This window comes from Elephantulus edwardii, unplaced genomic scaffold (genome assembly GCF_000299155.1).
Source record: "Elephantulus edwardii isolate Elephantulus edwardi_28Jun2011 unplaced genomic scaffold, EleEdw1.0 scaffold00143, whole genome shotgun sequence".
In the NCBI taxonomy this organism is placed as follows: domain Eukaryota; kingdom Metazoa; phylum Chordata; class Mammalia; order Macroscelidea; family Macroscelididae; genus Elephantulus; species Elephantulus edwardii.
In genome coordinates, this window is record NW_006399893.1 from 5,201,428 (window position 1) to 5,208,653 (window position 7,226).

The window sequence follows — 7,226 nt, forward strand, 5'->3', positions numbered from 1 at the left end:
TGAAGACTGCAGTCCTTGACCTTCTGCAGCAAGCGCTTCAGGTCCTCCTCAGTTTCAGCAAGCAGGGTTGTGTCATCTGCATAACTCAGGTTGTTGATGATTCTTCCATTAATCCTGATGCCACATTCCTCTTTATACAGCCCAGCGTCCCGGATGATCTGTTCTGCATACAGATGGAAAAGGCATGGAGACAAAATACATCCCTGACTGACCCCCTTCTTGATTTTGAGCTATCCAGTATCTCCATGTTCTGTTCTGATGACTGCCTCTTGGTCCAAGTATAGGTTTCTCATTAGCACAGTCAAATGTTCTGGGATTCCCATTCTTGGCAAAGTTAGCCATAGCTTGTTGTGATACACACAGTCAAAAGCCTTTGCATAGTCACTGAAGCACAGATAGACATTCTTTTGGTATTCTCTGCTTTATGCCAAGATCCATCTAGCATTAGCTATAATATCCCTAGTACCATGACCTCTTCTAAATCCAGCCTGCACATCTGGCAGTTCTCTGTTGACATATTGTTCCAAATGTTTTTGGATAATTTTCAGCAGAATCTTGTTTGCATGTGATATCAATGATATTGTTCAATAATTTCCACACGCTGTTGGGTCACCTTTCTTTGGAATGGAAACAAATACCATTCTTTTCCCATCAGTTGGCCAGCTGGCTGTCCTCCAGATTTACTGGCACAACTTAGCACATCCAGGACAGTGTCTGTTTGTTGAAATAAATGAATTGGTATGCTTTCAACTCCAGGAGCCTTGTTTTTAGCCAATTCCTTCAAAGCAACTTGAACTTCCTCCTTCATCACCATAGGCCCTTGCTCATATGTTATTTCATGAAATTCCTGTGTCAGATAATTTCTGTTGCTGACATAGTTTCCAGCATGTCAGCAACACTCAAACCCATGTGGTACAGCAAACCAACAAACTGACAGGCAAGTGATGGTGAGATTGCCTTCTTTCTCATCATGTTTGGGTTGGAACCAATTCCAACACAATCCCTCCAGTGGGTTCCTGAAAAGACAGACTGCATGGGAGGAGATTGTCCATGTTTCTCTGTTGGAGCTGCTGGTAGATCCAAACCACCACTAGAGAGGCACAGCCTTTGGGTTAGTAGCACATCTACCTACAGACTACGCTACCAGAGCTCCCTTGAGATTGCCTTAGCACTCTATTTCTTTTGCGTTCTAACACTTTTTAAAAAAATTACTTAATATTGGTTTGCTTACAAAGTTCTCACTATTCTTTATTTACATTGTATTTCATGCAATCATTCTCATGAATTGTGTTTTATAAAATCAATCCCCATTGGACATTGCCCATCATTACCCTGTCTTTCCAATAGATCTTTCCCTTTTCCTTTACACCCTCTCTCCAACCACCAAATTGTGCAACCCTGTGATTTCACACCTACCCATCCTCACCTTCGCTCCTTGTGTCCTCATACATGTTTTTACTGCTTATCATTATAATTTTAGAATGGTTTTATGCAGTATTTGTCCTTATAAAACTGAGTTAGTTCACTCAGCATAATGTTCTCCAGTCTCTCAGGTTATGTAGTGTTTTTCAAAATCGTTGCTCTTGAATGGTGCATAGTATTCCATTGTGTGAGTGTACCCTAATTTCTCAATCCATTCAGTTGTGGTTGGACATTTGGGCAGTTCCCATATTCTTGTGATGGTAAATAACACCGCTATAAATGTTGCTGTACATATCTCCATTTGTGTTTCAATTCTGATTTCCTTGTGTTGTATTCCTAGTAGAGGAATAGCTGGGTCACACAGAATTTCTCTGTTCAACTTTTTGTGGAAATGCCAAACTGCTTTCCAGAGTGGTTGGGCCATTTTATAATCCCACCAATAGTTTATGAGAGTTCCAACTTTACCACTACTACTAGAGTGAGATGGTATCTCATTGTGGTTTTGATTTGCATCTCTCTTACTGCCAGTGATACTGAACATTTCTTCATGTGTTTGTTGGTTATCCGAATGTCCTCCTCTGTGAAAAGTTTTTCTATGTATTTTGCCCATTTTTGTAATTGGTTTACCAGTCATTTTCTTGTCGAGACTCAGGAATATTCTGTAAATTTTTATTGTGAGACCCTTGTCTGAAATGGTATTGCCAGTGTTTTTTTCCAATCTGTAGATTTTCTTTTCACCCTCCTGGAAAAAGTTTTTTATGTGCACAGGGATTTAATCTTTAGAAGGTCCCATTCATCGATTTTATTGCCTCCAGATTGTGCAATTCTGGCTGTATTTCTCAACCTCTTTATACCATAGACTGTGCCTTCTGAGCTTGATCCAAGTTTGTCTCTTAGAGTGGACCTTACGGTTTTGGGCTTTACTCTCAGCTCTCTGATCCACCTTGAATTGTTTGGGCTTTTTTGTTTTGGGTTTTTTGATTGTGTTGTTTTGGTTTGTTTTTTTCCCCCGCAGTTTATATTTGTGTGTGATATAAGATATGAATCGTGTTTCAGCTTCCTGCAGGGAGCAGTCCCGTTTTGCTAGCACCATTTGTAGAAGAGATTGTTCTTTCCCCATTTTTTATGGTTTATTTCCTTGTTGAATATCAGTCGATATGGGTAGATAGGTAGGTCCATTTCTGGGTTCTCTATTCTGTTCCATATGCCTGTCGTACCAGTACCATGCTGTTTTGGTTATTACTGCTATGTAGTAGGTCTTGAGATCAGGGAGTGCTATACCTCCCACTTAATTTTTGTTTTTCAGAAGTGTGCTTTACTTCTTCAGAGTCTCTTGTCTCTCCAAATATACTTGACAATTTCCTTGAAAAATTAATTTGATATCTGTTTTGGGATTGCGTTAAAACATGTTTGGTAGGCTTGTTATTTTCACTGTATTGAATCTTCCTATCCATGAACATGGAACATTTTTTCCACTTTGGGGGGGTCTTTTATTATGTCTTGCAGAAATACTCTGTAGTTTTCTTTGTACATGTCTTTTGTGTCTCTAGTTAGGTTGACTCCCAAGTATCTCAACTTGTGGTTGGTAAATAATACTGCTTTCTTGGTTTCCTTCTCTGAGAATTCTATTTCTTAATACTCACCTCCTAAAACACCCAGTTAGGAAATATATATTGTGTATGATATATGTGTTAATGTTAATATTATTCATGCTTTAAAGTATTCTAATGATGACTTTGTTTCTGTTTTTGTTTTTTAGCTTGATAATGGAACGCTCTAAGTGAAAGAGACAATCTATGGCAAGTTTTTGTAGAAAAATGTTTCAGTGCCTAGTCTGAAAAATAGTGGTTTCAGTTCTTTGAAACTCTAAAATATATTTTCCTCATATCTGTTGTCTTCATTTTCATAATGAAGTACTTTGCTGTATAGCTGTAATCATATACCACTATAATTATAGGAAATTTCCAATCCATAGTCCAAGGACAAACCTGCCTTACCAATCTCCAGGAATTCAGCTGATAATTTGAACTAATCAAGGAATAAAATCTTAATGTTCTAGAAACTTAATTTTCACATATTTGTTAAATGCTGAACTGTATTATACAAATATTGTCAGGAAATCACTTAAGTATGTAGATCAGTGTCTCTTTCAGGCCAACTACTACAATAAGCTGCCACAAATAGGTACTGATTACATTTCTGAGTTTTATAGAATATTAAAAATCAACACAAAAAGGAATGCTTAATTTATGCAACAAGTCTGTTCATGGAAATTTGGTGGGATTTTAAAAAATAAATATTTGAAAAATTTTCTGGTTCACTTATACTGTGTATACTGTATTATGTTTTCATAGTATTAGGTGCCTTGTATTTTGAATCTGTGACAAACCATGACAAATTTTATGGGAAATATTGTAAAATGAAGAATTATGTATTTCTAATGGCTATAGTGCAATGATAAAGCTCTTCTTAATATAGAGCTTTGAGGAAATATTCACTCTTCAATTAAGAAAATTTCATAGTGGAATGATTTAAACATAAATGATAGAGTATTATTAAAATGTTTATATATATATGTATTTGTATATTATATTGAGTGGTTTCTAGTGCTGTTGTTTTTTTTTTCCTTTCTTTCCCCACATATAAAACTGTGTCAAGTTAGAACTGGAATCTTTAAATAATTTTAATATCCTAAATGAATTTTTAATGGTTAAAATGCCAAAGAAGAAAGGCAAGAAGGAATTCTACTGTAAAAGTTTTGGATTTTTCTTCTGCCAATATTAAATACTTATAATTGTAACTCTTATGGTTCAGTCTTGTGTATACTTACTGTCCACCTGCTCCTAGGCTGTCTTCACTGTAGACCTCATTTGATGAATATATGTCTCAGGATCCACCCAGCCTCTTAATTAAATAAAACCCATTTACTTTCCAAGCTTTGTGAGAATAATTCTTTTCCATATTTTTAAATGAACCTGGTCTTAAAATTCCATTTGCTGTGTTTTGCTTTGATATATCCTGTTCACATTTTAAAACATCGTTGGTGTTACCATGGGCCTTAAGTTCAAGTTTTGCCATCTTCCTGCTTAGTCCTGAGATAGTATATTCTCTTTCTCTCATTGCCATCGAGTCAGAACCAACTCCATACTGACACTTCTCTGGGTTTCAGGGGCTGCAGATTGCATGGGAGGAGACTGCCCATCTTCCCCAACAGAGCAGCTAATGGATTTGAACTTCCTGCCTGTAGGGTGGCAGCACAATAGTTTTGAATTAAAAGATACAGCTGTCCTTTCTTAGTTCTTTTACAGTTTCTTGTTAAACTAAAAATGTTTCTTTTGTTATACTTTTTGCTTATATAAATTGACAAGTCAAGATATTTAAAGAATATCTTTTATATATATATATATATATATATATATTTCTTTCTGGTTTAATTGTTTAATTGTTAACAAATACTGAGTTGCTGATTAAAGGGCTAGGGAGCTCTGGTGGCCTAGTGGTAAGGAATCAATGCTGCCAACCCCAAAGCAAGCAGTTTCAGTCCACCACCCGCTCTGTGGGAGAAAGCTGGGCAGTCTCTTCCTCTGTGGTTTGCAGCTTCAGGAAACCTGCTGGAGGGTTAGCAAGGAGTCGGTTCTGTCTCGATGCCGCATTAACAACCACGAAAGGGCTGTCTGTCTCCAGCAGTTTGAATCCACCAATGCCCCCAAGGAAGAATGATAGGTAGTCTCTTACCGTTACGATTTGTAGCCTTGGAAGTCCAGTGGGATCCAACTCTGCAAAAGTGAGCTGAGGGTATTTTTGGGGTTGTTTTTTTTTTTTTAATTAAATTTCATTAATTTTAATGAACATTTACAGAGATTTTGGGTTTCCATTCATTCATTGTTGTACTGTTTTCTCTACCCTCCCCCCAATTCGTTCCTCTTTTTCCCCCCCCTTGAAAGTCTGTTTTAATTGTCCCATTGACACAGTGCATTGCGTTGTTGAGGGTCTTTTTTTTTTACTGACCCTCCACCTTTCGTGCTATATTTTTCAAAGGACTGAACACTTATAACAACATGCCTAAAATATGTGAGGTGTATTTTTTCACCATTCTTGTCTTTAAGGAGCAACTTGGCTACACTTTCTCAAAGACGTGTTTGTTCTTGTTGTAGTCCACGGAATATTCAGTACTCTTCTGCAATAGCATGACTCAAAGGTTTCAATTCCTCTGCCATTCACTGTCCCACTTTTAGATGCATAGCAAATAATTTAAAAGATCATGGCTTGGATCAGGTGCACCTTAGTCTTTAAACTGATATCATTGCTCATTAACATTGTCCCTTATTTCATTCTCAACCTCTTCATTTTCATACCCTATCCCCCAGATACCCATTCAGTTTGGGTTAAGGAAGAACATGAGAGACACTTGTTGCTTTTTAAAAACACAAAATATGAAAAACAAATTTTTCAGTAACACAAAAGAACTAAAGCATTCAGGATAGTGCATGGAGTGTTGGGAAAGAGGAAAACCAATAATACATTAAAGATTAAAACCTACATAGTAATAAAAATATGATCATGTGATAATGTTCTCAAAAGCTTGGTCTATGTGTTTAAAACAGTTGTTTTCCTTCTTTATTCAGTTATTTTTAATTTTTTAATCTAACCAGTTATTTTTTTTTTAATTTCCCCCCCCTTTTTTTTATTATTTTGTGTGTGTGTCTGTGTGTGTGTCTCTGTGTGTGTCTGTGTACCGTCAGATCAGATCTGACTGGTACAGGAGGAGATTGTCTCTCCTTTCCCGGCAGAGCATATGGTGGATTCGAACCATGCATTTCTGGGATTGCAGTGCAGCTTCTTGCCACTAGATAACCAGTTATTTTTAAGTCAATCATTTGTCAAATTTAACCTTTGGAAGTAAAATTTGAAAATCTAGTTTACTAATCATAGGATCATTGTTTTTTTTTTAAGAGAGGACACTAAATTTATAAGCTAAGGAAGTGAAATTCATTGGGCAAAATACTTAAATAAGAGACAATATTGTAATGTCACAAGCATAAAGCAAATGGCAAAGGTAATAGTGATTCTTACTAATCTTAATTAAACAAAATTGTTCAAAAGACATAATTGTGGGGATAAAGTTTTCTGAAAGGTGATAAATATTAAACAAAAAAGAATTCTTTTCCATTACACATTTGTCAGTGGTTTCCACACGGGATGCAGATGGGCCTTGGCGTCTTCTGACACCAGGTCATCGTCTTGCTCTGTGGCACTTGACTTTTAGTTTCAGCCCTTCAGTTGGCCTGCAGGTCCAAACCAGGTTGTCCTGAGGTGGTTTGGTTTCTTCCTCTGGTGGCTTCATGTTGAAGGGCATTGCAGGGACCAGGGCAGATCGGGTCCTTTCTCCTGGTGGCTTAGTCTTGGAAGATATTTGTGGTGTTTGTTTCCACATAGCACCTTCTCTGGAAGCAGCAGGCAGTCCCGGGGCACGTGAGGCTCAGCAGGGGGCACCCATGCAGGGCCCCCAGGGGCCGCTCCCCTCAGCTGTCCAGTGGGCCAGGCCTCTGCCCTCCAAGATGGCCTGTTGCCGGAGCGCTCACTCAGGATCATTGTTTTATGACTGGGAGGATCTCTGGAAAACCTAGTGACAGAATTACGGTCACTGATTTGTCAAGGACAGTCCCAGTTTACACTGACTGCACTGATGTAACTCATTAACAGTGCCCCATCCACACTCAGAAGTGCCACTGTTTAAACAATTTCATGGCCACCCAGTATGCCCCACATTTCCTAATGACTCTCAGGAGTCCTGATAGCACAGT

General features: G+C 37.8%; 1 protein-coding gene across 1 annotated transcript in view; it reads left to right on the plus strand.

Annotated features, from left to right (window-relative positions):
• The window catches only part of SLC35F5 (solute carrier family 35, member F5), an 83,664-nt gene extending 79,673 nt beyond the window's left edge, over nt 1–3,991 (plus strand). The window contains exon 16 of the mRNA XM_006894451.1: nt 3,182–3,991. The gene's annotated coding sequence lies outside the window, so the exon portion shown is untranslated. The remainder of the gene's footprint in view (nt 1–3,181) is intronic.
• The last annotated feature ends 3,235 nt before the right edge of the window (nt 3,992–7,226 follow it).